Genomic DNA, 18,756 nt, shown 5'->3' with positions numbered 1-18,756 from the left:
TATATGAACCTCACCTTCTTTTTCTTTCTAACGTGGAACATCTCTTTTCGTTTTATTCCCTTTCACCGGAAAGTCAAACCGAAAAAGTAATGGCTACTGGCAGTCGCAGTTGTGTTGTTAGAATATATCACGAAGAATGTGATGACGGCCGCCGCCACGGCATACGCACGGCGGCGTTTTTTCCTCCGCGGTGCAAGAGGGCCGAGACCTTTGGCATGCCGGAGCGCAATATTGGCTTATAACAAGTTTCCTGGCTGCTCCTTGGGGAAGCATTCAGACGGAAATTGAAACGACTGCTGCTGCCAATACGGCAATATTATTGCGTAAAATGCAACATGTGCGTCACATCAAAATGCAAAGCTCCGTAAAACGCGCGTCTGTCCGTGACTTAAGCAAATTTCAAAAGGAATTATGCAGCCGGTGACAGAGTGTTGTCTGGATATTAATTTTAATGTTTGGAATTTTTAGTATCCGAGGAATTCCAGCTTTCTCGTGATTTTGGGATTAGTGAGCGGCGCACTGGAGTGACAGGAACGAGAGAGATCTGTTCTGCTCTCTCGCTGGGCGAGGGAGCAGCATTAAAAGGGGGAGCTGCAGGACTTTGCCGAGCACGGAGAAGGACTTTAGAGCCTTGGGTTATTTGGGCAATAGAGAGGTGCTTAGGAAGGAAGGGACAGATAGACCTGCTGTTGAGCACGGCTTGCTAAGGCTCGGGGCGAGCGGCGCTCAAAGAGGGCCAGCACCATCTCTAGTACCTTTGTAATTTGCAAACGTGACCTTGGCATGATGCAAGTCTCGTTACACCCAACGAGACGCCGCCCCCATTGAGTGCGCTCGTTAAGTTTGCACTCGAAGGAAAGACTCATCAGCACTCGTCGCGGATTTCGAAACAATTTGGAGAGAGAGCGACATACGAAAGAGCCGGCATGGTGCTGAGGTTTGAAATGAAAATAACCACGTGTTGTAGTGAGAGTCACCCCGTGCAATTAAAATTAATACTCCAAATGGTCGCCAGTAAGCCGCAGTCGCGCGAGAAACAAAATGGAAAAATGGGTGACTCAACGAGAGAATGATATAAAATAATCAAGTTTTATACGGTAAAGTTTCAACTATAGTGATTCTCCATTAGCGAAAAGCCCTTGGCGTTCGAAGCCGCCAATAGATGGCACCAGCAGTTACCTTAGATTGTAGTGTACATCCGCTGTGATTTAATAAGACTCAATACTGCTGCTGTGCATTCAGCCCCCGAAATTATTTCATTTGATGTGCTCAAACCCAAATTGGTTCGGCCAATCAATGACAAACGCAATTATCGACTTTTTAAAATAAAAAATCTTTGCTGACGTTTCTACGGCCATTGGCTGCACTAATTATTTGTCTAAAATCGTAAACAGCCAGTGGCACAAAATCGCGTTTAACAATAATTATTATTGTTGTGCGTTTCAACCAAAGTTTTATCAACATAAAAATGAAGGAAAAGAGAAAATTTCCGTTTGAAATGAACCAATTTATTATCCACGTAATAAAACACGGAGTTAAGAATTGCAAAGGCTACGTCGTCGTCGGAGCATCTAACAGTGCAGCCGGCGGAGAAGGAAACCCATTAGGCGGACAGAGAGAGATTTATCGGCTGCGCGTCGGATTAGCAATTTAATAAAAATGAATGAATAGCCAGTGCGTAATTTATTCGTCAACACGACGACGACGACGACTGATACTGCTGCTGGCGAGCGGGGCCATTAGTTGGCCCTCTCTACACACAGATAAATATTTTTTGCGAGGGCGCAAAAAAGGCGGGCTGTGCGGCGGGCTGCAGCAGCAGCAGGCGCCCTCTCACTCAACCCACCGCCACCCCTGCCGCGCGTCCGAACCGCTCGCAGCTTAAAATGCAAGCTTTAATTGGCTACTACCCCTGCTGGCTAGTCGGCACAGCGGCCTTTTTACTCTCGGCCTTATTGATTTTCTCGGCGAGCCCGCTCTCTCACTCCGTGAGTGCGAATGGACCCTCGCCGACGAGCACACACACACACACACAAGAGAAACTTTTGTGCCGTCGCCGACTTAAATTCTAACCAGCCACCCCCCGGAGGATCTGACCGTAGCACCCACCCTGAAGATTCATTTGCATATTGCAGGGGAGAATGAGAGAGAGAGAGAGAGAAAACGGGAGGGATGAAAAAACATCAGCAGCCCCGAAGGAAAGGCAGCCGATGCGCCACTCATTCTCTCGCTAGCTCGCTGCGCTGCTGCTTTTTGCTCTGTGACATACACACACGTGTATTTTAATTACTAAAAATCCATTTGCTTTATTATACTGGGAGAAGCAGACGGAAAAAAGCAGCATGGCTGCTGACCAATTATGCCGAACGAAGCCGGTGCTGCTGGCGGCTTTTGTTCGCGGATGAAAAAACTTTTCGCTCTCCCGACGGATTGATCGGCAGTCGGAGCGAGAGAGACACTCGTCGTTCGCGGCATTAATTAATTATTTAATTAGTCAATCGCTTCAGCGTGGCGAAAAAGACGAAAAGCGCGCGCCGCGGCAGTACATCAATTAATTTAATTAGCAAATGTTTGGCCGGGAAAGGCTTCAAAAGATTGCTGCTGGAGGCAGAAGTGGTCTCAAATTTCCGAATCGAATACGCGTCCCGCACCCCATCCGCACATACACACGGACCAAAAGACTAGTTTGGCCGGTGAAGCGGTGAAGGATCACCCTCAGCTGCTTTTCCACTTTTTCTGCGCCACCATGGCCGGCCGATTCAATTTCACCGGTCATTTGTCATAAAAAATGGCCAAACCTGTTTCCTGTCCAACGTGCAGCTTTTCCATTTTTTTCTCTCCGCGCGCCGACTCGCCAAACAGCAGGGGTGACCGGCGCGCGAGAGTGGGCGAAGGGGTGCTTTTTGCCACAACAGGGGCTGCTTGAACGGTGGTGCTGCGTAGCGGGAAAAGCTTGAACTCTTAACGTGATCCCTGCTGACTTCTGTTACATTTTGATATTACTGTTTCTGTAAGACGAGACTTGGACAGTAAATAAAAATCTCGATCAGAATTATAAAAATAAATTTTTATTGAAAATAGAAAATAGTCAAATTTCCCCTAATCTTAATTAGAACTAGCAGACTGCTTTCTTGGGAGAAGCGAAATTCACGTTTTAACTCTTGATGTGATTAAGTTTCGACCGTGTCTTGAATATATCGCTTTTCGCTGTCAGTGCACCTTCCTTCGCTTCTATCTCTCTCGTCTCTCGCCTGACGGCATCGTGTACACACGCACACAGTTGATGGGGCATACATGACTACTGACTTAATAAGACGCGACGCAAGCCTCGCCCGAATGAAGATTAATGACTGTCAAATTTCTTGCCTACCTGACATAATTATATCGCATTCGCGAAACCACACGAGACCTGGGCCGCAGCACGTAGAAAGGATTGAACGGCCTCTCAACTTCTCCGACTGGAAAGTAATTTCGCCTCAGCACTAACAGCTCGGTTCACAGGAGCGTTAATAATTTAGAAAATTAATTTTCACGAAATTTGTTAATGGGCTCCGAAGGAATTAATTGCCATTCTTCAAATTCAAGATAATTTGTGTTAAATAAATTTAAATATATTGAGTGAGTTAAATTTTAATTATCTGGCTTGTTAACAACCAATTAGCAAGCTTGCGATTTGCTCGACAATCATGCACACCACATGATGTGCATATTTTATAAAAACTGAACGCGTTCTTGAACGGGGAACGGCGGCGACGGTGGCAACTCGAGCGTTATGAGACAACACACGGCTGAATATTACTCTCTGTGTGCACTCTAATACCTGAGCGAGATTTTCCCTTTTCTTTTATCACCAGGCAACACAGGCGGCTTATGCAAAACGCGCGGAGACGAGAGCGGGAGAGAGTTTGGTTTGCGAGAAGGGGGACCGCGATATTAAAAATACGTCGCCGTGTATTATAGATTGATTCACCTGCATAACAACGAGACTCAGGCTGGTAGGCAACCTGCGTTTCCGTGCTCCTCCACCTCAGCACAGCGAGAGGCTGAATCAATATATTAAAACCAGTGCTGATTTTAGTTTCAAAAGTTCCCAACTGAAATGATTTCGTTTCTAAATTTTTAAGACAAAATACTTTATTCAGCGAGACAAAACACTGTATCATGATGAAGTAGGCGGTTATGACATTCTAACAAAAATGAATATTATTCGATTGTGCTGGATGGATATATTGGGCTGTGTGAATTTGGGATAATCGACAATATTTTCTCAGCTTTCCAATCGTCACTGGACTATTTATCATGCTATTTTAAAGTCGTTTGAACCATCCTTAAAATCGTATTAATCCTGATATTTCAACGCTCTAATGTGCCCAAAATCTCGTTCCTGAGCACCCTGATGATTTCCTTTCCTCCTGAAAGCTCTTGACTTGGCTACTCTGCTAACGGTGCGCAGATCTTGCAAATCGAACCCTTACAGAACCCGCCGGCGTCGGTTATTAATTAGCCTGCCACGCACATGCAAAAATTAAAATTATATCGATCCCTCGAGGGCCACCCTGACGCCTGGGTTCGATTTCGCTGTTTTTGTGGTCTTGTCTGGCCTCTGGAGTAACAAACCAGCATGTTCTGAGGGTAAAATCAATTGATCGTACAATTTTGATTTTCAGTCATTTAGCTGAACTAAAAAGTTCACTTTTTTCAACCTTTTGACGTTTGACCCTATCTGTATCTTCCAAACCAAATGAGTTTCACCTTCCTGTAAACTTTTGTACGTGTTACACACTTTGGGCAGCATTTATTCCATAATAAGTAAAATAATTTACAAAATGCCGTTATTAAGACATTCAAAATATTACAGTTCACATTCAAAAATTCAAAAGATATTGATTGAATTTAAAAGTTGTGCTGTCTAAATAGGCATCTTTTGGAACTAAGTTCAATGTAAAACAGCACCATTAGACTCGATCAATACGAGCACAATCTCATTTTGCAAACGCCAAAAGGTCTGCTGTTTCTCCAGCTCTCCGCCCGATTTTCTGGAAAAGTACTTTAAAATTTTACGGCAAACTTGGATATTTCGACATTGTTATTCCACCCTAACAGACGTCAAACAATCAGGATGGTGCTCTTAAAAAATTAAAAATATTTCGGATCATATATATCGAATCTCTTGTGGAAACACCCAATAATGAATATGTTTCATCACTGGAAATGAATAAAACACACTTAAGCCTAAATTTTAATGACAAATTTAGTAGGATATATTTCGCCATCGCAGGTGTGCCTGCAACAGAATTTTATCAAATTTTGAAACTCAAATTCAAAAAGATAACCCAGAGGTTTGTAAAAAAGCTCATGTAACGCGTATAAAGATATTTTCTGAAAAAAGCGGGTCTCTCTCTCTCTCTCTCTCTCTCTCCTAATTTAAGCTTGACAAGGATCAGCGGACGTGGACCCTCCTTCTCCACCCCTTTCATCTTCGCCTTGGTCCCTTCAATGGCCCTTTCCTCTTTGTTGTTCTCTCTCCAACTGCAGTGGCTGCGGCACGGACAGAGAGAGTGGGCCGAAAGGGCGAAACGCATGCGCCCCCGTCCACCCCCGCGCGCGCCAGCGAGGGTAAACAGGAAAATTTATTTTTCATCATCATCGTCGTCAGCACCCCTCTCGCTTTTGTGCTGGTCAGCCATATTAAATGATGCTGCGCCATTCTATTTATAACCTGCGCTCGCTCTGCGCGCTGCGCGTTATTATTTCATGCGGACACCGCACGCGGTCCTCTCGCGCTCAACCCTTTCTGCTCGGCAGATAAGCAGCGGCAGGGGCATCATAATAGAATTTTGTATGAGCACGATAATATCTATCTCGCTCGCTCGCTTGCTCTCTGCCCTGCTGGCTACAGCACGACGAGATGAATTTATTCACCAGCCCCCGACTGAACGGGCACATACACACTGCTCTTATGCATCTTCTTAAATTATTATTCTATTTAACAATCAAGCAGTTGAACCTGTGCCTTTAATTAAGTGCCGTATCGCCCCTCGCAATCGTTTAGATTGCGTCCCTCTCTTTGAAGCTTTCATCTGGCTACAATTTTCGGAGTGGAAATGAACATTTAACCTTGTAAGTATTCTATGAGATATATTTTTACTCTGGATTATTTTTATTAACAATTTTATATTAGCTATAAAAATATTAAAGATGAAAATAGCTAATATTTGAGGTTAAAATAATGAGAGATTATCACTGTAACTACACTGTAAAAGTTGGTATCTTCTGAATGCTTTCTCTTTTAGATACATAATGCTACGCAATAATACAAATATGCAGTTTTAATTCAGAGCCAATATCGATTTCTGAGATTTGAATCAGGGTAGGCATAGCTGAATCTCACGGTAGAAAATGCGACCTGATATGCAAAAAATCGGTGGAAACGTGAAAATAGTTACGCTGGAGGTCTGAACCTAAATAGCAAAAAGTGCCACATTATAGAACGCTATGGTGATCAATCAGAGAAGGCTCTCTGATTGGGCGAAGAGCTGGCCTACGACCGAGACTGCAACTCCACACCGACAGTCAACAACGCATAATTAAGCGAAAAGGCTGGCTGCTATGGCTACCTGCGCTATTGCTGTCTAATTGGCCACCAGCACTTTATGTGACACGTGTTTTACCCAAGGCTGTGTTTTTTTATGTATTGGATTTTACGTTTCCCTTTTGATTTTCGGCACGTTTTGTGTCTATATAGTTAATTTATTCGGCTGCTCGTCTATATTTTTTTTTATTTATTTCACTGATCACCAATGATACAAAATTGAAAAAGGCGCACATGTAAAAAAGCGAATAGGTTGCTGAAACGTCGGCAAATCAAAAGATAGTCGAGTCGGACCATATGCCTATAAACACGCTAAAATTTAATTTGACCCTCAGGATTTGATTGGCATAATTAAAAATGAAATTTCTAGTGCTAGTCTTACTTTGTTTAATTTACCATAAATATCTCTTGCACAAGAATTTTTTAATTATTAAAATAATTCACATATTAACTATTGAAAGAAAATAAAGTTTTCATCAATTTAAAAATACGAAATTTTGTAGAATAATTTGTCCTCTCTTCCATGAACTGATGCTGTGGTGATTGACGCAAAGTGGAATATTGCATATTACGTCAGGCTGTAGAGGCAGCAGGCAGAGGCCGCAAAGCATTTGTGCGTGCAGCTGCAGAAAGCAAGCGAAATATAGGCGCAGAGCCAGGCATACACACATATACACACAATTAACAATACCTTTTGCGAGTTGGCGCAGCATTCAAAGGGGCGCCGCTCAAAGTCCAGAGAACTACACAAAACTCTTTTATGTACAAACTGCCTGTAAGTTCTGGCTGCGCGCGATGTGGTTTGTTGGAAGTTGGGCGCACAAAGAGAGAGGCCAAAAGTTTGCACCAATGGACCGCCGTCCGCCGGGCCGGAATCTGGCTCAGCCTGCCTCGCTCATCATCATCTTTCTGACCGGGCTGCTTCAATTAAAACAAGTGTTTACCAAGGGTCTGTCCTCCTGCCGCCGCCGCCGCTTTTGATGCTTGCGCTCGCTCGCTCTCGCTAGCTTTGCGGACCCACCCTGCAGTTATTAGGACCAAACCGACCATGCTCCCGGCTCTCTCTCTCTCTCTCTCTCACTCTCTCTCTCTCTCTCTCTCTCTCTCTCTCGTTCTTCCTGGCTTTGTTGGCAGACCAAAGGGCACGCTGCCGCTACTCTCGCCTTCAAAAGCAACCAAGTTTGTGCAGCATTCAAGTGTATAATATGTTTTATGATGATGTTTTGATATTATTAGGAGGCTTGCTCACTCGCTCTCTATCTTGTCTGCTTGGAATTACATGCGCCTGTTTTGATGTGGTGTAGCACTCGATTTTCCTCATTACACCGTGCTCCCGAAGTCGGTAGCAAATGTGTATTATTTGCGAAAATTGCTTGAGTTGCGAGCAAGTGGTGCTGCAGGCTGTTAATGGTTTTTTGCTCTCCTATCGATACCATCGTCTTAAGTGAACTTTGCGAACAAAGGTGGTTAGTTTTGTACGCACATACTTTTTAAGTAAAATAAAGATAAAGATTTGGACAACATGCTTTATTAAAAGAGGAATTTTTAAAGATATAAACGAATTCTGTTAGGCTTAGGTATTTTGGTATCACCTTTCATTTTTTAAATAAAAAAATTACTCAGTGACATTCTTTCCAAACACCTAATTAAATTTTCAGACTGCTATAATATATACTTACTGTAAATCTCTAAAATTGCAGCCGTAAAAAGAGAAGTTCCTTTGTAACATGCAATAATAATAAGTTTGAAGGGTTTGTAGATTAAACCATAAAATGTTCTCAAAAGAAGAACAAGAGTGTACAGTGGTGGCGCTGCTGCCTCTCTGAAGTAGCTAGGGCTGTTCGTCTTTAACCCGAGAGGGAGCAAATAAATTTTTTCCCTGTCGCGCACAATAGAATTCGCGTCTGGTGCCTCTGCCGCTGGTTTAACAAGACGAGCAGATAAATAAAATCAACGACGCTGGCTGCCGCGCCGCTACTGCTGCTGCTGCTTCGTCTCTACATTGTTGGCAGTGACAACCCTCTCGTCCCTCATTTCGAGCGGATTGTGTGGGCACATTGATTAAAAAGCCGGCTGCCTGTGCAATCGAAGAAGCTGCTGCCGAGCGCGCGAGAGAGAGAGCTACAATGCGGAGTGCGGACTCGGCCGACGAGGAGCTTTTGCATTGTGTGCCGCGGCGCACTCTACGCCAGAGGTGTCAAAACTAACCCGCACTTTTATTTCGAGCACATTGTTGTGCAGTAATACGTGATTGATGCTGCGGATCAAGTGCATCCCCGCGCGCCATCAGCTTTTGTTGCTGCATGCACGCCGGCCAGAGAGGCGTGAGAGCACGGAGGAAAAAAGATGCTGATGAAGGATCGAACACCATTGCCATACAACTTGAGGTCAATAAACACATACATGCACATACAATCCTCACTGGGGTGCGATTAATAAGTCTCTTTAAAGAAAAAAAGAAAAACAAAAAATTGATTTAATTGTAAGAAGGGCGCATTCTCAAGAAACTGCACAAACACAATGTGAGATTTTATAAAATCATGACGCACAAATAGACGTAGTATTTTGAACGTTTTAGTCTTGTTATCGAGCAACACCTGTGCAGTGTTATTAAACATGACCGGATGTTTTCTTGAAATTCAACTCCTTGCTCAATAATAGCAGTCTGAAATAACATTAACTGTGAAAAACAATTTACCTTTTGAGAAAACAGTTATTGAAGAAATTCTTCAACAGGAAGTGACCTCTGTAATTAGTTTAATAATGACCTATAAAAATAAAACACATTAGTGGCTGCATAAATATTCTTATCAATAACAACTCAAACATCCCAAAACATTTTATTTATGTTTTTAGTTAAAATCAAAATAAATAATGAAATGTGCTCATGTGGCAACGATGTAAAACTAATCAAGATCAAAGGTGACAATATATGTTTTGATAATCGATATTGAGCTATTTTGAGCTAACTGAGACCAAAAGAAAAATTAAAATTTTCGGAGAGAATTTAAAACTCTATTAAAATTGGTAAAACGTAAATAAATCAAATGCCATCAAAATGTTATGCAGTTTTTTGCCCTATGATCAACACTTCATAAAATTAGCTAGAACAGAGCCCGATATAAAACCACTGTGGATTTTTTTGAAGCGCAAAAACTTGGCAATATTGATCAGATGTTTTCTTGCTCCTGCAAATTACCAGTACATATTATTTTTATTTCAGTTTTGAAATGTATGACGAAATATATATTTGACCGTTTTTTCAAAGCTCTTCACAAATAAAAAACCATTTCTTTTTACATCAGGCTACACACGAATCCAAAATCCCCACTGGCAAATGAAAAATCTTTAAATTACTTTGTGAGAACAATATAACCAATAGTCGATTGTCTCGCAATTTTCTTGCGTGAACTTGCAATATGAAACTCAGAGCGATGTTTGGCGGTCGCATGCGAGCTGATTTGAGCCTACATTTTACTCCCTCGCTACTTGCTGGTTCGCACCTTTCCAGCATGCGTGAATTAAATTTACGGGAAGAATATCTAGCGTTTCAATAAAAGACCCCGTTGCGAGGGCAGTAACATAATATGAGCAGGTCCTTTCCTGGACTGAGCTTCCTCCAATGAGGCCCTCGTGCCAATGCAATAATTCACCCGCAATGTTGTTGGGACACGCAGTTTTCGCGAGTTGTTCACTATATCAGGAGGTCTCCCATCTCAAAAGTGGCAAAAAAATAGAAAAGTCAATCGAAACAAATCAGTCAATATGCAAGAATTCTCTAAATCCTAAATAGAACGAGATTTTGCACGGCACTGATTACGAAATACGACTTATGCAACCCGCAGAAACAAGCAGACCTGCCGGTTGCCTGCACCGGTCTGGAGTTTGAAGAAGTTGGGCTCACGCGGCAACTCAAGTTCGCCGGCAGCAAGCACTTCTTGCCAATTTAAAGCTGCGGCCCGTTTTAACGATCCATTCAAACACATTATCCGGTCCACCATTTTAATATTCAATGGCGCAGCGTGGAAAAGAGAGGAGAGAATGAGCGAGCAAGGCCCGGCAGCGAGCAGCCAGACCAGAGCAGCCAGCCAGGCACAGGCCTGCTCTCTTTATTTATAGGCAGTCAGTGCGAGTGACGTCCCCGAGCATTGTTTCAATGGTCTTAGGGGCTATTTATTCCAAAGTTGGTTAACTACCGACCAGAGAGGAGAACGAGCGGACCCGGAATATAATAGAATTTCATGCTGCCGGTTTGCTTGCGTGTTGCAGCGCCGGCAGTTTAGTTATGTATGGGTGCCAACCAGCCAGCCTCTCTCTCTCTCTCTCTCTCTCTCTCTCTCTCTCTCTCTCTCTCTCTCTCGCATTGTCATTTAAAGCAGGGTTCGCGCGAAGAAGAAGTAACTGACAAACTAACTTGGCAATAAGAGCCTCCGATTTGAGTTAAATGAGAACCAAAGTCTCGCCTGTGGCTGAGAACCAACAATTTAACGCCGGCGCGAACTATACGCTGCTTTACACGTGCACGTGAGTCCGTCCGCGCGCGCAGACAATGAAGATCTCCAGTCTCGCTGGCTGCTCGCTCTCGGGAAGAACGAAAATGAATGAGAGCTGCTGTAATAGCGCTAGGAATTCCTCCGCGCCGGCTCTAAATGATTGCGTGCAATTAAAAGTTTTGGATTCTTTGCATTCTCCACTCTATGTGCATTAATTTTCGTCGGTATTTGCATTTCCTAGAGAGCTATTTGACCTATTTCATGCGATGCAACCGACACACTCCACCAAACCATAAACGCGAAATGCAATTTGCTTGATATACAGAAAGATCGTTTAATCATTGCAAGAATTTCTTAACCAATTAGGGCAAATCCTACTTGCTCACAATCTGTGTTATAATCAAAATAAAAGTAAAAATCATGCACAAATACCACCTGCGTTTCTCGACACCCCATAGCTTTGGCCAACTATTTGCCGTCTTGTTTTATATATGTAACAGAAAAAAATGTTTTTAAGATGCGTTAGCCACAATGTTAATCGTTATATTTTATTAGTACAATGATTTTCAAATTCAGAACATAAGTAATGGGAACTGTAATTTAATCACATAATTGGTCACAACCAAAAATTAATTTCTGGCATTAAAATTTTCTTAGCATATGTCCACATGATGAAGCTGCAAAAGGAAAATGAATGTTTGGAACAGATTCAAATTTTTGATGGTACCCAAAATCGAGAATGAGTGCGCGTATTAAACTTTTCTAAAATTTTAAGTGTTCTAAAAACTAAAAACAACAAAATTTAAAATTAGTTTGATCTCCTTGCAACAGGTGATCAGGTTTTGTCCAAGCACTTCAGCTCTCTTTCAGGTTAAAACTAAAATCACGGGAAGTTAATTTTGATCCACACATTTTTACCTTGTGCAAACACTGAGAGCGACGGCGGAACACTGCGAAATTCGCGAACGGAAGTGCCTGTGGCAGCAACAAGGCAATTTTCGCGCCGCGAGCTGGGCAAACTTCTCCCTCTTTTTCATATAAACGCGCCCGGCGTCGCCTCCACCAACATCTTCGTCTTCTTTTTGCTCTAATTGACGCCACCGTTAAGAGGCGCTGATGACGTAATCGCATTAAAAATTCTCTCGCGCCACAAAACGCGCGCGGCTGAGAGCGGGCGAGTGCGCGCGCGAGTGAGTGAGAGAGAGTGAAGAGAGAGAGAGAGGAACGCGCGCCGAAATGAAGACAATAAGGCGAAAAAGTTTTGTCTTCCGCGTTGTCGGAGGTCGCGGTCCTTTTACATTTTTGAGCGCGCGCCGCGTACGCACACTCGCCGCGCGCAGCTTTTCCTCTAACGTCATTAAAAGTTCAAGATTCGCTAAAAAATACACACGCCGGCGTCTCGCGCCCGTCGCCGCTGACGAAAGCAATATTCGCGCTCGAGGAACAACGCAATGAAGACAAATAAGCTCGGTGCGTCGACTGTTTCGGTGCGAATAAAAATTTCAATTTGTCAAAACAGAGCTGGCACGGGGGAGATGCGCGCATTCTTCATTTCGCAAAATTAAATCTTTGCTGTGAAAATGAGAAAAAGGAGAAACAAATTATGCTTGTCAAGCTTTAATAGAATCAAAATTGGCCTTATTTGTTCTCGCGCAGAGCAAAAGCGACAGTGACGGAAATTTGACCGAAATTCGGAGCTCGTTTTTTGAGTTTGGAAAAATTTCAAATGAAAATAATATTTCACTTGTCAGTTGTGTAAAGTTTAAAAAGTAAACTGTTAGATTTTGGGTCGTTATATTCTCACCGATCGAATAACAATACCAATAACGCCTTTTTCGAATGATTATGTGGCGCCTTCTCGCCACTACTGTCCGAATAACTACTTTGCATTTAACCTATATCGCCAGGTGGCAGTATTAAGGTGTGCGACAAGCAGAGCACCCTTACTGCACCTTATCCCCCACTGCACAATCAGGCTCGCACCAAAGCAATCACAGCAAACGAACTCTCTCCAGCTAGGATGAGATTTGGTCCGAGAAAATTCCATAAAAAACTATTTCTTATTAGACCCGAACTACGGGGTAAGTTGTAATAATTGTTTGTATTTCGAATGTGATACTTTTACTATTTGTAAATGTGATTTTTGATTATTCATGTAATTTCGCAGTCTTGATTTTGATTACTGATACCTCAACTACGAGACATGAATAAAGGACTTAAGCTATTAAACGACGCATTTCTGTCACGGCTTCCACGTACCCATAATTATATATATTTTATAAGCTTTTAAAGCACACAGATTTTTTAATCTGAAAAGTGTAGTATACCAAAAGGCATTTCTGACCTTATTTGAAATTCCGAGAACTTGATCATCCTTCAGCCGCCGTGACTTTTTCTAATCAGCGCCATAAATGCAGTCACGCCAGCCGTTTTAGTCGAAAGATCGAAAAGCTCTCTGGTCCTTTGGTCCATGTATATAGCTCTCAGGGGTCAGCCGCCTTAAAATTCGGCTGAAGTTGGGCAGCCAGCAGCCGCCTCAAAATTGTGCGGCTAAGATAGATTTTACCTGACGAAGTTTTAAATGTTATCGGTCAACCATATCGTTCTTTCTAGTATATTTAAAAATGAAAAATGGAAAATGCCTTATTTAATATATCAAATATTTCATATTCATACACATTCAATTTTTAAAAAAATGTAGCGAATAAGAAATAATCAAAATATGAGCCCACTGTAATTGCAGATTGATATGATTATGCTACCGCACTGTTGAAATATTAAAAACCATATATGGCGTGCAATCATATTTGTCACTGTTTTGATTTATTTATAAAAAATCGAGGAGAAATAATGAACGACTGGTTGCTTCCAATAAACACGACCGCTCCACTTTGAATATTAGGGTGCGGCTGTGTTTTTTTATTCGTGCACCCTCGTGCATTGTTCTAGAGCCGGGCTGTCTGTGCTCCGTGATTAAAATTCGAACGAGCGATTTTTCTGCGACGCTCGAGTGAGAAGAGGTGCGTCGTGTACAGGCATATTTATGAAAAGAGGCTAATATGGATGTGTGCGTACGCGAGGCCAAATCAAGTACGCTTCAGGGGAAAGGCAGGCGCAGGCGGCGGCGGTGGCAGCTCCTTGCAGAACACACTCACATCTGCACCACAATAAAATGGAAATAAGTTGAAATTTGAGCGTGCAGCAGGGGCGTTTTGCTGTTTGACTGCAAATAAAGAAAGGATTGAGAGCACGCCGAGTAAGCGAGAGAGAGAGAGAGAGAGAGAGAGAGAGCGAGCGAGCGAGAGCGCGCGAGCGACTTTAATTGGATTCAAAGGCAAGCAGAGCGTGCGAAGAAACAGCGGCAGGCAACTCCATGTCTCATTACAGCAGCCACTCAGGCAGAAGCTGATTTAACGCGAAAATTGATGCTTTTCAAATTAAGTAATAATCGTCGGCGTCTGCTTGGCTGGTGATATATAAATATGCGTTTAATTAAAATGAGCAAACTGCTCGGCGCGCGCGTCGTGTCTCCGCGCTCGCGGGCATTCTTCGGCGTAATTATTTTGCCCCAACGTTTACATTTTAAACATAAACACACGGCTGACGCGGTAAATAAACTCTCTCGGCGCACACATAAAGGAGAAAAATTGTTAATTTTGCGTGCGTGAACGCGTTGCAAGCAGCCAGCACGTTTCCTGCTCACCGCTCTGTGAAATAAAATGAAATATATGTCTCGGCGATTGTTCTTGTTCACGCTGGCGGCTGCCGCACTGCTGCTGAATACATAATCAACTGCAGACCCGAATCACGAGACTGCAATGAATGACCGAAATGTTGTCCAACACGCGTTTAACAGATCATATTTCATTTTGGCGAGGAGTCAAAGTAAACAGAGGGAAATTCTGCCCAAATAGCATTAAAGTTTGCCCCAAAAAATTCTGCTAAATATTTAATGGAAACGAATTCCCATTTGTAATCAATTAGAATCCCAATTTGGGCTCGGGAACGTTTCCAACGACTAAAATCGAAATTCGAAAATTATCCCTTATAGAGCCGCCTTGTCGAGAGTGGTGTCATCCCCTCGTTGATATGTGTTGAAAAGGGGTGTAATACAGGTTTGTATCAGCTTGCACGTTGACCCAAGAGGTCAGATCGGCGGCCGAGCATTTAGTAGCGATTAAGGTCAGTCGCGCACCTGGCCACACGTGCTGCTTCCGCCGACGGGCCGCTCGGCCGGCCAACCGCCCTCGCCGCACGCATGTGGGGGGTACGTGGCTGCACGGCACGTAGGGGATGGTTGGCCGGCAGTGTCCGCCAATAAAAGGGCGAGCACAAAACACGCTGGCTGGCGATTTCAACACCATGCTGCCCCTTCACAACGCCTTTCGAGTGCTCTCAAGCGGTCTACTTTATGAGGTGCTAAAACGCAAATTTTTACGACACGTGAAATACGATTAGAAAGATATAGTCCCGTCATAAATTCCCCGTCTACTTTGTTTGCAGGAGCAGCGAATTTACTGGCTGATTTAATTTCCAACTCCTCGTCACAGGGTAAGTTCAGAGATTTCAAGTTTGGAACCAGCTTATAATTCTGTAAAGTTTGGCTCTTTGTCCTTGGCTTGGTCTTGCATGGCTTTTCTTTCTCTTTTAACACAACAACAAGCAAGATCCATATATTCCTCGTCACTCTGAGGGGCCGAGCGTGCCTTTGACGTCTGCGAACCTAGCACAAATGCAGATCCCTTTCTCTGCTCTCGTTCGCTCTCGCTCGCATGGCACACACAAGCACACACACTTTTCGCTGCAACAACCGACTCTGTTGGTTGTTGGTAAATCGCAGCGTGTGATAAAAGAGCCAGAAGGCCATGCCATTAGTTGGTTCTTATTGATGTCGCCTGCACGGCACAGCCAGCCTTCAACTTATCAGTTTCAAACAATGCCCTCCTTATTCTCAACGGCCTCTGTTTTGTGTCACCGTCGTCGGGCTGAAATTAATTGAGAGAAACCCTTTCTTATTCATCCTGATCGGGTTTCTCTCTCCAGAGCACACTCACACGCATGTACCACACATATCCGAGCGCCGTTCGCCAACATAATACATTGCATCTCACGCACATGTTTACTTGATCCACTTTTCTGCAAAAAGTGCTTTCGCAGCTGCCAGGTTTAATTTGCTTCGCGGAAAATGTCATGTGGGACTCCATATCAAATTTGCAGAAATTTGTTTCCTTCGTTGACTTATATTTTTTATCCTTTCTTGTGAACAACCAACGCGATATAATAGATTACATGTTAAATTAATAATGATACTATTCAAACCTAAATTGCTAAACTTCAACCCCCTAGAAAAAAACAAAAAAATGTAGCGTCTTACAGTTAGGGGTGGAGGGTAAACACCCCTAAACCTTTCAGCTGGTCAGGGAAGGTCGAGACGAGTCCAACGGTGGGTAGTTTTTGCAATTCTGATGGTTAGAACCCGAGATTTGAGATTTACAAAAATATCAAAATTTGAAATATTTATATTTTATTTTCGCGCGCCGCTATTACTTGAAAAGTTTGAAACCAAAACAAAATTTAAGCACACCACTAGAAAGCTCGTTTATTCTTCTAGGTAATCATATGCATAACATGTGGGTTACATATCAAATTCCGACGTAAATTACGAAAGTAAAATCGCCGGATGATATTGTCGTCGTGCCGGACGCCCGACACGAATCCTTAAATTCAAAATATTTCGCGATCTATCAGAGTCTCCATCGATTTCTCTTCACCATTCGATTCTACAAATTCAGGGCTACATTTTTTACGTTTTCATGAAAAAAATCCGAGGGGGCGTATTTTGCGATATTTTTAATTGAACATTTTGCACGCGAATTTGTGACCTTGACCTTTGACCTATAAATTTTTGACCAATGGAAAATTTGTTCTACTGAAAAAGTTACGTGTGGAAGTGAAAAAACTATATCGAAATTCCAATCTGGACCGAAGATACCTTGATATTTCGGATTTACTATCTGAAATTTTCCGTTTTCGAAAATCGCGATTTCCCAACAAAAGCCCCCGAATTTTTTGCTCAAAATTTCAGGTTACACACTATGAAACACCCCTAACAACATATGTAAAATTCAGGATGGAGAAATAAAGTCGGTAAAATTGACAATTACACTTAAAAGACTCCTGAACACACACGGCTGCCTAATATCAAGAGAGAATGGCAAAAGATGATGTTTAGTTAAAATAAGTGACTTGAAATGCTCAAAATATATAGCTCAACGGGCTGCCGACTCGCCACTTGCTGGTTTTTGCACCCTTTCCAGCGGCTTTATGGACAAATGTCTTTTGCGTTTCAATCAAAGAACTCGGTGCGGGGAGGCGAAAAGATGGCCACATTGGGCCCAAGCTCCTCTGCGGCCGCTGGGGCCCCATGTTATCCGCTCGGCGGTGTTATTGGGACCCGGTGAGCTCATAGCCCATGGGATGTGCTGGGCATGAGAGTTTTAAAAGGATAAATAATTTATTTGACATTTGGCATGAATGAAAATGATACATTTATAAATATCAAATTCCTTCAACCAATTAAAAAAACAAAAACAATACACTTTTTACTCGATCTTATAGAGACCTAAAAAGCTACACGTTCAATCAGAAAAAACCACTCCTTTTCCTATGATTCTTTGTAGCAGTCCTTCTGAAGTAACGGTTTTTACGTTTCTGCCGATTTGCGGCACTTTGTGTCGAATTGTCGACCGAGTGATTAGGCTGCCTAAAACCTATTCAACACTCAGGAATTGAATGACATTGTTAAAAATTAAATTCCAGTGCCGTATATTTTAATTTTTTCTCCGATGATCCTGAAACCCTTAAAATTCCACGTAATGTTTTCAATGAGGAAACGCACGTGTTGAAAACTCGTAACATTTTGGGGGGTGAAAAGTCGTCATTCAATTTTCGTGGGCGGCAGGTCTGTCTTTCACCGTTCCTTAAGAGCTCAACCGAGCCGCTGCCTGTGTGTTATTTTTATTCCCCTCAGACGGGCGTGCAAAAAATGAATGATGGCGCGAAAGAAAGAAAGTGAAAGATTGATTGATTTTTGCTCCGCAACGCTGGTGGAGGGCTGCGAGAAAAAGGAAGCAGGGCTTTACGCACTTTTCTCGACAGCGGCGCAAGGGTGGAGCTTTCTTTCCCGTTTTTCAGAAATAATAATGCACTCACACGCGCGGCGAGCGACCCAAGGGCACACATGAGAGCTGCATTGGCTCTCGATAAATCTATGCAGCCGACCAATCCCGCGGCCAGGTCGGCTCGGCCCAAACTTTTGATCCTCAGCTCGCTCGCTGCCGCACAATCCTCTCAGGGACGCCCGTTGAGCGAGCTACCCCTTCTTTGTTGTTATCTCCGATAGCGCAGGTTACTTGATACTCTTGCACCAACTTCAGCCAGCAGCACTAATTTTTGAGCGCGAAATGATGTGAGGGATTTTAATCCCAGCAGCAGCAGCTTTGACGGCGGCTCTTGCGCCGGCCTTTTAGTTAGACGAGCCGGCAGATTTCTCATTTCGAGTAATTATTATGCATCAGTTAAATTAAAATACACACACGCACACACTCACCGGGAAGCAGGGGAAGCTGCTAAGAGAGTGGTTAATATTCATAATGGAGAGCTCCCAAGCTT

General features: G+C 43.1%; 1 long non-coding RNA gene across 1 annotated transcript in view; it reads left to right on the top strand.

The window, feature by feature from the left end:
• The window catches only part of LOC135944102 (uncharacterized), a 64,542-nt gene that overhangs the window by 26,203 nt on the left and 19,583 nt on the right, over positions 1-18,756 (top strand). Inside the window, exon 3 of the long non-coding RNA XR_010575278.1 lies at positions 15,589-15,636. This is a non-coding gene — a long non-coding RNA (uncharacterized LOC135944102). The remainder of the gene's footprint in view (positions 1-15,588; positions 15,637-18,756) is intronic.

This window comes from Cloeon dipterum, chromosome 4, assembly GCF_949628265.1.
Source record: "Cloeon dipterum chromosome 4, ieCloDipt1.1, whole genome shotgun sequence".
Taxonomy (NCBI): domain Eukaryota; kingdom Metazoa; phylum Arthropoda; class Insecta; order Ephemeroptera; family Baetidae; genus Cloeon; species Cloeon dipterum.
Note: the sequence above shows the minus strand (reverse complement) of the source record. Positions and strands in the feature narration are given on the sequence as shown.